Source organism: Protopterus annectens, chromosome 3.part0 (assembly GCF_019279795.1).
Source record: "Protopterus annectens isolate FY-2018-M chromosome 3.part0, PAN1.0, whole genome shotgun sequence".
Taxonomy (NCBI): Eukaryota; Metazoa; Chordata; order Ceratodontiformes; family Protopteridae; genus Protopterus; species Protopterus annectens.
In genome coordinates, this window is record NC_056731.1 from 1,654,562,474 (window position 1) to 1,654,574,960 (window position 12,487).

Here is a 12,487-nt window from a genome sequence, read left to right on the forward strand (position 1 = left end):
ACACTATGGTAGGGGAAGAGAGAAAAAAAGGTAAGAATAATTTGGAAGTCATGGGGCGGGATACAATGCAGCTGTCAGTACAGATGCAGAGCTCAACCAAAAGGCAATACAAATACCTGTTTGCTTAACAAAGCAATAGCTAGTGCTACTGAAAGGATTACACGACAAAATTCAGTGGAGTGTAGTTGAAAATAGCCATTGTAAGCACCTGGATAGAAGCAGAGAGGCTGTGGAGGTGATCAACTAGTAGTCCAAATGTTTTCTGAAGTTTATAATTTTTTGGAGTGTCCGTGCTCTCAAGTATGGGGAGGGGAACAAATTGGACCCACTATGTAGTCGTGATGTACAGACACTGGATAGAAGCAGAGAGGCTGTGGAGGTGATCAACTAGTAGTCCAAAAGTTTTCTGAAGTTTATAATTTTTTGGAGTGTCCGTGCTCTCAAGTATGGGGGGGAACAAATCAGACCCACTATGTAGTTGTGATGTACAGACACTGGATAGAAGCAGAGAGGCTGTGGAGGTGATCAACTAGTAGTCCAAAAGTTTTCTGAAGTTTATAATTTTTTGGAGTGTCCATGCTCTCAAGTATGGAAGGGGAACAAATTGGACCAACTATGTAGTCGCAATGTACAGACAATGGGAGCTCATAACACCAGGGACTGCAGCTGCTTAGAGAGCTACTTTATCTCAATCTCTCTGGTCGCTATCTCATCCCATTTCATATCCTGCACCTCTGAACATCTTATTCTTTCTTTTGCTGCTTCTATCCATTTAGCATCTTTATTATGTTCCACAGGATCTTCATAGATATTTTCCAAAATGTATCTATTTCTCCTTTTTTGGGTGGTCTTTCAGTTCCTTTTGCCTTGTTTTCCAATTCTCTATAGAACTTTTTGGGGTCATCAATAAATTGCTTATTTTGTACTTTTCCTTTATATTTATCTGTGTGTCTTCTAAGTTTTTTTGCCTGTGCTGAGAATTTTAGTTTATTATTTGCAACAGTGCAAGATAGGGCAGCCATGTGGTGCAGCGGTTAGTGTTGTCACCTCACAGCAAGAGGTTCTCTGGTTCCATCCTTGGCTGGGGTGCCTTCTGTGTGGAGTCTGAATGTCCTCCCTGTGGTAGCATGGGTTTTCTCTGGGTGCTCCGGTTTCCTCCCACATCCCAAAGACATGCTGTAGGTGGATTGGACATGCTAAATTGGCCCTATGTGTGAGTGCGTTTGTGTGTGTGTGCCTTCTGTGGAAGGTTGGGCACCGGGCTGGCAACTCGACACCATGAAACTCCACTGCCAATCATGAGCAGACAGGTGATCCACTGTGGTGACCCCTAACTGGGAAAAAGCCAAAAGAAGAAGAACATTTGCAATAGTACAAGATAGATCCTAATCTGTTATAATACTGTACATTGCTTTTATCATGTCTATCTTTCTAAGCATTTTTGTTGATCTGTTCCCTCTTCTATATTCTTCTAACAGTGACATTTCTTGTCTTAATTGCGTTATAGTTTTCTCTATTCGATACTTCCATGATGGTATTCAATTTCTCCCCTTCCTTTCCCTTAGTATCCTGTGTTCTCATGGTAGAATTGTATCTGTTATTAATTTAGCTGCACAGTAATATATTCTGTTTACTACTGTTATATTGCATGAATCTCTATGGACAGTCCTAATTACTATGTTCATTTGTTTTATTAAACTTCTGACTTTGGGTTTTATTGACCTTCTGCAGTCTATTTATTTCAATGATCTTAATATGTCTATCTATCTGTATTTAATCAAACAACTCTTCTCTTAACTCATTTTTTTCTAAACTAATGACACATTCTTTGTTCTCTATTTCCTGGAGGCATTTTATAGAGAGTTCTATAGCATCTTCCTGTGTCATGTTCTCTTCAATTTCATCATGTGTCATCCGTTGCTCTGTCATATGGGAACACACTGGCCTATCACTCTTCAACATTGACTGCATCAGAGTTGCCGCAGTTTCCTGTTCATTCCCTTGCTGTCCAGTTTCAAATGAATGTTTATCCTGGTTTCCTGTGGAAGGCTCCAAAATATCATCATGTGGCAACTGCCCAGTTGTTTCCCATTCCACTGGTTTCTCCTTAATTTGGATGTCTATTGCTCTATTTTGCTGTGGTGCTTTCTGAGTTAGATTTTCTACACTGAATCCTTTACTTCACTTTGCAGGTACTCCATAACTTTAGTTTCTGTTTCTTTAACTTCTCCATTAGTAATCTTTTATACTTTTCCTCTTTGTCTTCTTATGTTTGTATTGTAAAGTTTTCCATGTCCAGATTCATTTGCCTGTATTTCTCTTCAAATATCTTTGGTGCTGCTCTTTTTGTACTGATTAATTTTGCCTTCTCCTTTGCATAAATATCACACCATATTAAATCTCTTCTTCTTTCCCTTGTCCATATTTCTTCTTCATATGTCTCCTGATCTTCCTGTTTCTTTTTACTTTGGGGAATCGTTCCATCATGGTGTGATGTAACTTGTGTTAGAACTTCTACACCAAATCCTTCACTTCATAGAGATTCCATAAGTTCAGCTTCTATTTTTTTTAACTTCTACTTTACTAATCTTCTTTTCTACATTTCTTCTTTGAGATATTTTTTATTGTGAAATTTTGTATATCTGGATGCCTTTGCCTGTATTTCTCTTTGAATATCTCTGGGGCTGCCTTTTTCATATTGATTAATTTGGCTTTCAACTTTGCATAAATATTGCACTATACCAAATGTCTCTTTCTTTCCCATGTCCATATTTCTTTTTTATACTTTTCAAAAATCTCTAGATTTTGTTATTTATATTTTCACACTTCCTCAGATGCTTCTTTTTCCAAACAGATCAAAGTTTTTTGGTCTATATATTGTGTTCACAAATCTGTTGTATTAATGAACACAAATTTTTATTTCAGGCTTCTGACAGTTTTTCTTGTGGAAGTATAAATCTTTTCTCTAATTTCTCTCTTAATCTTTTTTGTATATTTTGTGCCTGGAAATTCTGGGCTTTTTGCATAATAGTAGCAATACATAATTAATTTCTTATCCTAAATAGTCCACTCTATCATCTTTATGGCTCTTCTTTGGTCTATCAGTTTTTGTGATTTTTGTGGACTGCTACCTCCTTCTAAACAGGAGGACCATCCTCCCCCTGGGCTGACCTAGCCCCATTGTAAAATGTTTCCATATTTTGAGGATTCTACATTGTCATTCTTTTGCAGTCCTGGCACCAGTGTGCCTACAAGGATTGTGCACTTTTTTATCCTGGGTCTTGTGCACCCAGCTATCTTTTTTTTTTATTTTTAACCTACTTCTGTCCATGATATATGCTATATAAAAACAGTTTATATATCAGTGTAGTCTTGGTGAGATTTTGTGAAAAACAGGGTCTGCCTTGTGAAGGTACTCAGCAAGACTTGGGGATGAATTCAATTTCAGCAATACTACTCTCATTTGCTTGCTGACTTATCTATCCATTTGAACCCTGATGAGAAATGTGGGAGGTGTGATGGAGAAAGAGATAACTGGGAACCATACCTCTCAACCTCTTATAGCAGGATATCTTGACAAAGCCATAAATAATGGGGGGGACAAAGGACCAAAAATAGGGATAATTTTTAAATATTACTCTTACAAACTTAGGACGTTGATAGAATAACAAGTTTTGCATTAGCATGAATTTTCTTTTTTCCTTTAAATATTTTTGTTTTTGTTTGAAGTAACATCTTTAAAACAATACATGAAGAAAAGCAATATACAATGTGTATATATATATATATATATATATATATATATATATATATATATATATATATATATAGTCTTACAACTACAGAACTTTATAACATTGGGAAACTATTTACACTAGTGTCTACACAGATTATGAAGTAATTGAACATTGTGTTAAATATAAATCATATAAAGTATTCTTGTCCATTTTCCTCCAATATTTCCATTACTGTCATCCAAGTGATGTAATATGAAGTAGTTCTGTTGGTTCTATTCCTCAATGTAGAGATTTCCATCGACCAAATGTTAGGGCAAGATTTTTGAATTAATTGAAGGTAGGAGAAGTCACACTTTTCCAATGAATGGTGATGATTTTTTGAGCTATAGCTAATAATGTCCAAAGTATTGATAATTTTGGAACACACTTAGGTATAGGAGAATTAAATAGGATCACTGGTTTAGTTAATTGAATGTTATCATTAAAAATAGTCTGAAAAAATATTAATATTATTCCAGTATATGCTGGGGCAGTTATATTCATAAAAAATATGTTGCCATTCAGCTTTTAATTTTATTTCACATCTCCAACATAGTTCTTCATTAACAAATATTAAGGCTAGTTTGTGAGGTGTAAAAAAACTTCTATGTAGGAATAATCTCCAAGTAAACAATTGCCAATGAATTGATAGTGTTGAACGTTTTGAGGATGTAATGATATTTTTTATCATCCTCTGATGGGGGATGACCATTTACTAGTGTATACTAATTCTAGTAATTTCTTGTAAGGAATAGTTTTGTTTTTTTTTAACAATTTTGTAAATGTTAGACAAATAACCATTACCTTGAAAAGGTTGATTTGTAATAATTATAATATATTCAATAAGCTTAGAAGTGTCATGTCTGACAGAAGTTTGCATTAATTCTATTTTATTTATAATATATCTGGGGGCTTGAAGTAATGTCATGTCTTTATCTATGTTGCACTTACTTGATTATTTGATTATTGGATAAGACTTTTCCTAACTCTATTAATTGATGCCAAAATAATACATTTCCTTTTTTAAGTGCATTCATCTTGTATGTTTGAAATGTTTTGAGATTATTAGATGTAAAGGCTATAGGAAAGAGTAGGAAATACCATGAATTGATGTGAGGATTTTTATTTACAAATTTCTTAAAATTAATGTAATATTTATATATTGAGATGGTAATTTAATATTTTTATTTTCTAGGATATAGTCTTTAAGCATCCATTAAAAAGAATTTGATAAAATAGACAAGTGATCTTGAATGTGAGAGTGCATAGTTTCTAACCAGATCTTTTCATGAATTTGTTTCCATATGGCGAAGTAAGATAAGTTTAACCATAATGTTATATTTTTAACAACAGAAGATATAACATATGTCTCAGTATCTGGTAAGTCAATTCCTCCATCCTCCCAATCTGACAGATGATTGTTCAAAGCAATTTGAGGTTTATATGAAAACCACAAAAAATGTAATATCAGTTTATTATATTTTTGAATAATATGCTTGAGTGGAGGGAGGTAAAAAACTTGTATGAGGTATAATACCTTAGGAAAAACTATTGATTTAATTAGGAATAACCTATCTTTCATTGTAAATAAGTATTTGTTCCAGTTGGACATCGTTAGTTTAATTTTATCTAATATATTATAATTGAGTATAAGTGAGTTGTTTAAGTCATCCAATAGGTAAATACCTAAATAAGGAAGTTTGCCATCTGTTACTATATATTTAGAGAACTTTTTACTTATATATTTTTTCTTACAATTGGAGAGTAAGATTTTATTTTTATTTTCATTAAACTGTAGTCCAGAAATATTTTGATAAATAGTCATAGAGTTAAATAATGCTTGTAAGGAATAATTGGTATCAGACAAAGTCAGAAGTATATTGTCAGCAAAAAGTAGAAGTTTTAAGTTTAGTGCTCTATTGAGTTGTATACCTTTAATTTTATCTAATCCAACATTGTTTGCAAAAGGCTCTATCAGTAGTGCAAATAACAAGGGTGACAAGGGACAGACTTGTTTAGTCCCTTATATAATTGAAATGGGTCCAGATCTATGGGAACCTAATTTGACATATGCTATAGAATTTTTGTATAAGGATTTGATTAGTGTATTAAAAGCTATAGGGAATTTATATTCATTTAAGACTAAAAATAGGTAATTCCAATCAACAGATTCAAAGGCACTGTTAATATCTAAAGAGATTATAGTTAAGTCTAAGCCTCTAAGTTTATTATGAGCAATTAGGGGATTCTTTTAACATTATCATAGGTATTTCTCCCTTTTATAAAGCCTGTCTGATCTTCATGCATTAATATAGGGAGAAAATGTTTGATTTTTTCTGCAAAAATTGCCATAAACATTTTATAGTCTACATTTAGTAAGGTTATGGGCCTATATGAAGAGCAGAGTTTTTCATCTTTACCAGTTTTTATTATTGGGGATATTAATGAATATTTCCAGGAGGGTGGTATATTTATATCCTCCTTGACTGTAATATATACTTTTAAAAATAAAGGTAATGTTTGGCTTGGTAATAGTTTGTACATTTTTGGTAATATGTTGTCTGGACTAGGGGTTTTATTTGTCTTGAGTTTATTTGAGATTTTAATTCAGTCATAGTGATTGATTTAGTTACAATATTTATTTGTTCTTGTATTAACCTAGTAAGGATATTTTTATTAAGATATAGTTTGATTTCATTGGGAGATAGACCCTGAGGATTTGAAGAATTATGTATATTGTAATGAAGTCTGAAGGCTTCTAAAATGTTGTTTAAATCAGTAACTTTCGTCTTTGTGTGGGGAATATATCATTCTTTTATTTGTTTAGATTTAATATTTTTTTTGTTCTGTTTGCTAATTGTCTCTGGTAAGCAGGACTCATACTGTAAGACGTTAGTTTGATTTTCTCTAGGTTAATCATAATTTTGTGATGTACTATTTCAGAGTATTTATTATTAGTTTGAACAAGTTCTGGAGTTAGATCAGTATTACCTTTTTGTATTCCTAATTTAAGCTTATCTGCTTTATTTTGAAGGTCTAATATGCCTTTGTTCCATGTTTTCTTTTTGTTAATATACCAAGATAAAACGTTGCCATAAATATATGCTTCTAGAGAGTGCAAAATATATATTTCTGATATGTCTTCTGTAAGATTCACTTCAAGGAAGGTCTTTATTTCCTTTATGTAAAATTCTTTAAACTTTGTTAATTTTGTTATATATGAAGGTATTCTAGTGATAGGGATTGAGTGAACAGATACAAGATCTATTTCAACAACTAATGCATTATGATCTGATAGGGGGAAATTTATGACCTTGACACCTTCTAATTTTGTTATTACATCATATCCTATAAATTATAGAGTGGAAAGTATGCCTATGTGAATAGAAGGTAAAGAATAGTGAATTTGAGTCTGCAAATTCATTGATATCCTTAATACATGCTATATCTGTGAATTTAAAAAGTGCTTTTGATGTGGGAGATTTTCTTTTAAATTTTTAATCTGTATCTTTATCATCTAAAATACAATTAAAATCTCCCACTAATATTAAGCTGCCTTTTGCAAAATGTATTATATCTTCAAATATAATATATTTTATATTGAGCATTGTGTAAATTTGTCTATTCATTTCAATAGATACTAAGCAATGCATACCAGATGAATCATGATAAGTGTTGATTATTTTAGGAGTAATTGTTGTGTTACTGAATAAAATAGCTACTCCTCTCTTTTTCTGTTTAAATTGAGAACTCACTAAAACTGTTTAATTATTGATATTTAACTTGTTTATATCTTGCTGCAAAAGGTGTGTTTCTTGTAGAAATACTAATTGAGGTCTATGTAAATTAATGTATTTAAATAAGCTTCTCCTTTTAATTTTATTATTTAAACCATTAACAATGATAGACAGACACTTCATATTTTTAGTCTAAGTTTGAAGTTATATAACAGTGTATTATATGTATGACATTGGTTACTGAATATGGATTTGGAGAATGGTTCATATATTTTCTTGTATAAAATGTATGCACATTTCTGATAGACACCAAACTAACAAATAACAAAGAAACTTACAAATTTAAAAATTCTAACAAAAACAAAAAACAAAAACAAAAGCAAACAAACAAAAAAAAAAAAAACAAAAAACAAAACAAAACAAAAAACATTGTTCAACACTATGTGGTAGTAAACCTCTTGCCTGACTAGTAAATCTACTCAAGCAAACTTTAAGCTTTATCTACTATGAGTAAATCAAACACTCTCTACCTCATAGTTTATGTAAACTCTTGAACATTTCAGTATAATTTCATATACTCAGCATACATTAAAAGTGTACAAATTATTTCTGAATTAATTTACCCATTCAAATGAGCATTTGATTTAAAAAAAGATACTTGTAGGTACCTATGATTAATCAGATATCATACAATGCATTATCACAGTACATTCAAGTTCTGCAATTAATTTGTGTAATTAAACCTAAATATTAGCATACAATACTATAATACAGATTTGTGATTTTGTATTTTGTTACTGCTATATCATTGTTAATACACAAATACTAGTGGCTTATGTTGGTTAATGTACATCCAGATTTAAATCTAAACAAGCTAGTATTATTAATCTAGTATTAAGGCATTTGATGACTCCATATAACTCAAATTATTCAGCATTAATTCTCAACTATTCTTGGTGCATAGTTAGAGCTTGAAATCTGATTGCATTACAATATATGTTGTTTTAATGTATGGTGTGATACCAATATAAATGAGTATGTAAAGCTTTGTTAATCTATTGTAGTCTGCCCTTAGGTTTCATATATACTCCATGATGTGCTTCCTTTTCTTGTCTTCTATAAAACCTAAACATATTTCTTGCCTAAGCATCTGTAGTGTTTGTAGTAGTAAAGTAAAAGAATATAGTGTGCATATTTGCAGTTTTTAGTAGCGTTTATGGTAACTGAAGAGAGACAGCCAAATAATGATGCAGTAATGAGTGCTAGTGTTGAGTGATGTTTCATTCACCTGGCTTATGCCTCATTTGAACACAGTCCAGCTCAAGTTCTACGGAAATACTGAGATATAATTGGTACAAGAATAGAATTATATCAATTTTGGTGTTAAAACTTAAATTATAATTTTAAATTCAATATAATTGTGAAAATGGTAATGTTAAAAGGTCCGTTAACACAGGTGCCTTAATCAAGCAGACATACTAGAGTGCTGCTCAGTTTTATACTTCCTGTTAAAAAGGGGGATATAGTTTGTCATTGCTGATGTGTTTCTTTTGATTAGACAATACTTTTAGGAAGTTTACAGTGTTATACATTGAATAAAACTCCCAAACTCTCAAACTGTTTTTCAATCTCAAACATTAAACTGAAGTTCCATGTAGAATTTTTTTTCTTTTCCCTTTTCTTTTCATCCTTCCCTGCTAACAAGTCAGATTCACCGAACAATAAAATACCAATATCTAGATAAGGCAAACAAAACAGTCCCTTATGCTTCTAGGCAGCAATGACTATGATAGAAGATATATTAATTTGTGATTTCTTCAAGTTCGGTATTTACTTTTGGTTGCTTTTCTTCTAACTGCTGCAATTTCAGAGGTGATTATGCACATAGAAAGGGTACAATTAACTTGTCCCTTAATTCTTCCTGAGTAGTCTTTATTATGTATATGTATATATATTCATATAGATATATTTCTTTTTTCTTTTTCCTTCCTCTATTCCTTCATCTGTCTTCCTTTTCCTTTCCTCCTTTCCCCCTTATTCTCCCCCTACCTCTTTATCTTTTTTCCCTTTTCCGCCTTCTGCTTCTTTTCCTCCCTCTTCCCCCCTTTTATTTTGGATAACCAAATAGGTGAGTTGGACTATTGAACATTTTCACTTACCACCCAATCATGGGTTAATACAAGTGCAGATTTAACTTTACAATTTTACAGAAATTTTTACATCAATGAGCAGGATTTCCAAGAAGTCAATAATGTTCACAGTTATGCAATCTTAAATGGAGCTGTCTGGATTTGGGCCATGTAATGCTCGATCACTATTGCATGTCTCTAAAAAGCTTTTAATTATGTATATACTAATTATTTTTAATAATAGTAGGTCACCACAGATATAGCCTATAGTCACTGTTTTAGTCTCTGCTATCCCAAAATAATGTGATACTTTGTCCTTCTTCAGGAATAAATTAGTATCCGACATCTAACTGCCTGCTTCTTTAGCTAGGATGTTGCTACTGCAGTCTCCTAGAAGAGAACTGCTTTCACAGTTTATAGTTTACATTCTTTAGCAATTTCAGTGCCTGTTAATACTTCTGCCCTTCCAATCTCACACTACATTCATCGTATCCTACTAAATTGCAATAAAGCAGTTTGTGGTGTGGGTAATAATAGTGCAGCATGTTTTCTGTATTTATTTATTTATTTATTTATTATTTTTTTCCTTCTTCTCCTTTTTCTTTCTGTTGGTCTCGCTTAGCGCTATTGCTTTCTGACTATGCCCTTCGAACTGGTGGCTGACATCAGTCATTATGCAACTGCTGCATCAAAGGACCACTTCTGCTTAGCACCATGGCATTGAGAATTGAGAGTTAAATGTGAGAGGCCTTGTAAAAGCAAAACAATCCCTCATGACCAGAAAAGAAGTATTTTAAATATAAGCCATTCACCCCAGATGTACGTAAAGGTCCTCTGTCTACTTTGTACACCATTTTGACATACAAGATATTAACTAAGCAACATTTAATAACCCCAGAGAGGTCACATAGTCTGAACAATGTGTGGATCATTAAAAACTTGAATGACGATAGTATAAACACTGTAAGGGACTCATTGCTGCATGGATATAAACCAAATCTATACACATTAAACAGAAACATTCAATTTTAACAGTGTACTAAGGACAAAGATTCATTGACCATATTAGTAAATGAAAGATTATTATTGAGAATGAAAACTTCACCTTAGTTAATTGTGGAAGTTGATTACCATATTTATGGATCACTTGCACATATATAATGATGAAAAAATAATATTCAGTGAATTCATTGCCCAGTGTTAATTTGCTTCAGCAAATTGATAACCAAATAAAGTATTTGAGCAGGCAATAAGTAGTGATACTATATATTTGTTACTAGTAGTTAAGAAACATAAGCAAAGCAATTTATAAAGCATTAAACTGGATGTAAATGCTGATTTTATTTTTGTTTATAAATGATTGAGTATGAGATAGAAATGATTTTTAAATCCTAGTTATACTTATTTGTGATAGAAGTTTTCTATTGAGTAAATAAAGAAGACATTAAATAGTTGAAAAAAATACCTGTATTTATAGCTGATTTCTAGGGAGGGAATTTTACATTAGTGCAATGTCTTGACAGGAACAATAACATATAATGAATGAGTTTTTATTTGTCCTGTAGTTTTATTTTTCTTCTGTTCTACAGTTTTCCAACCATTCTTATCTGCTGTTCTTTTGGTTATGTTGAATAAGTATTTTGTTGCCAAATCCACTGAGTCAAAATTTTTTGTTTGCCTTCATTAAAAAGATTTTTAGTCTGGCTGTGAATAATAAATGCATTTTCAGCTGTTTCTTTTTTAATCCCTTTATCAAAGGAAAGATTTATTTTCTTTTTGAAACCACAGTTGAAGAGTAGTCATTGTCAAATCTAATTACTGTATCTTGATATTTAATAGATGAGTTAGCCCAAGCAATTTTTAAGATGAGTTCTTTATCCTGACTAGGAAAAAAGTCTCATAATTGTAGATCTTGGCTTAGTTTTTGTTGCAGCCTGACTTTTCTGATGTAATTATGGATCTGTGTGCACATTCAATGCCATAGGAAAATGATTCAGGTAAATTCCGTGTGGAAGGAATCCAGGATGTGAGGACATTAAGTTGTCTCCTTTGGTTTTCTCAGGAAGCCCATATATCCAAATGTTGTTCCTCCTTGATCTGTTTTCCAGGTCTTCTAATTTGTCCAATAAGTAAGTATTTTGTTTTAATAAATATTATATGCGGTACTTCTCTTCAGAAAGTCTAATCTCCATATCATTTAGTGATTTTTCCATGGCAGATATTTGGCTCTTTTGTTGCATAATAATGTCCTGAAGTTGTTCTAGTTATTGAGAAAATTTGTCTTTAAAAGAATCCAATTTGTTGTCTATTTTGTCAATTTTCAGTGACAAATCCTGGATATTTGACAATAGAGAATGTAGTTCCTTTTTGAGAGAAGAATCCTGTGAAGAGCTTTTTGTATGACTCATTCTGAACAGCTGAGAGAATTGTTTTTGTATAGTTGTATTTGACAGCAATTTTTAAATGTCAATTGTTGAAAAGTCTTTCAATAGATGTCCCAAGGTTCCTTAATAGTATTGATGATGAAATAATCATTGAAATGTTGTTTAAATTATAAAATTCCTGTCAGAAATATGTTTAAGATAAGAGAGCTAAGAGTCTGAGCTGCTACCAAGTCACCATCTTGGCCACACTCCCAAGCATGTATTTTCTGAGGAGTGTGAAGTCTGAATCTTAAATGTATGTCATTATTTTCTAAATTCAATCCTCAATCATTTGCCAGAAAACCACAATGTTAATGAGAAACAGGCCAACAATCTGGGCATTCTGCAAAAATCTATACAGTTGAGAGGTATGCTGGCAGACTTTAAAAAATTCCTACAGAGTATTCTGGAATATGGACAAG